The following is a 1,485-nucleotide window of genomic DNA, read 5'->3' as shown; positions in this document are numbered from 1 at the left end:
ATAGATTCTAACGTTCGAATACAACGGGTGTAAGCCAGATTTACACACGCAATACACTTAGGTTGACTTGACGAGCCTAGCATGTACAGACATGGCCTCGGAACACAAGAGACCGAAAGGTCGAACATGAGTTGTATAGAAGATACGATCAACATGAAGATGTTCACCGATGATGACTAGTCTGTCTCACGTGATGATCGTAGACGGCCTAGTTGACTCGGATAATGTATCACTTAGATGACTAGAGGGATGTCTAATCTGAGTGGGAGTTCATTAAATAATTTGATTAGATGAACTTAATTATCATGAACTTAGTCTAGAAACTTTTGCAAATATGTCTTGTAGATCAAATGGCCAACGCTAATGTCAACCTCAACTTCAACGCATTCCTAGAGAAAACCAAGCTGAAAGATGATGGCAGCAACTATACGGACTGGATCCGGAACCTGAGGATCATCCTCATAGCTGCCAAGAAAGCATATGTCCTAGAAGCACCGCTAGGTGAAGCACCCATCCCAGAGAACCAAGACGTTATGAACGCTTGGCAGTCACGTGCTGATGATTACTCCCTCGTTCAGTGCGGCATGCTTTACAGCTTAGAACCGGGGCTCCAAAAGCGTTTTGAGAAACACGGAGCATATGAGATGTTCGAAGAGCTGAAAATGGTTTTCCAAGCTCATGCCCGGGTCGAGAGATATGAAGTCTCCGACAAGTTCTACAGTTGTAAGATGGAGGAAAATAGTTCTGTCAGTGAGCACATACTCAAAATATCTGGGTTGCACAACCGCTTGTCCCAGCTGGACATTAACCTCCCGGACGAGGCGGTCATTGATATAATCCTCTAGTCGCTCCCACCTAGCTACAAGAACTTTGTGATGAACTACAATATCCAAGGGATGGAAAAGACCATTCCTGAGGTATATTCAATGCTGAAATCAGCGGAGGTAGAGATCAAAACGGAACATCAAGTGTTGATGGTGAATAAAACCACTAAGTTCAAGAAAGGCAAGGGTAAGAAAAACTTCAAGAAGGACGGCAAGGGAGTTGCCGCGCCCGGTAAGCCAGTTGCCGGGAAGAAGCCAAAGAATGGACCCAAGCCTGAGACTGAGTGCTTTTATTGCAAGGGAAGAGGTCACTGGAAGCGGAACTGCCCCAAGTACTTAGCGGATGTGGGAACCCGGAATTAGCTTCCAGATCCTCCTGTGTATATTTGTCAACCCAAGGATCATTGTTGACAACACAGTGAAATGATATCATTGCACAATACATTAAAGTATTACAAGTAATATATATTGTCACAAGACATACCTAGCGAAATGTCTCATGACATTCATTACATTCAGAAAAACAGTGGAAAGTACAATGCGTAGCGACTCCATCTCAGCCACAGGCAGTCGATGTAGTCCACGTGACCTCACTTCTACAGATCGCCATAGTAGTCGTAGTCATCATCTTCGTCCCCATGCAACTCTGTTGTCAACAAAA

Source organism: Triticum aestivum, chromosome 2B, assembly GCF_018294505.1.
Source record: "Triticum aestivum cultivar Chinese Spring chromosome 2B, IWGSC CS RefSeq v2.1, whole genome shotgun sequence".
NCBI lineage: Eukaryota > Viridiplantae > Streptophyta > Magnoliopsida > Poales > Poaceae > Triticum > Triticum aestivum.
This window is presented reverse-complemented; position numbering follows the sequence as displayed.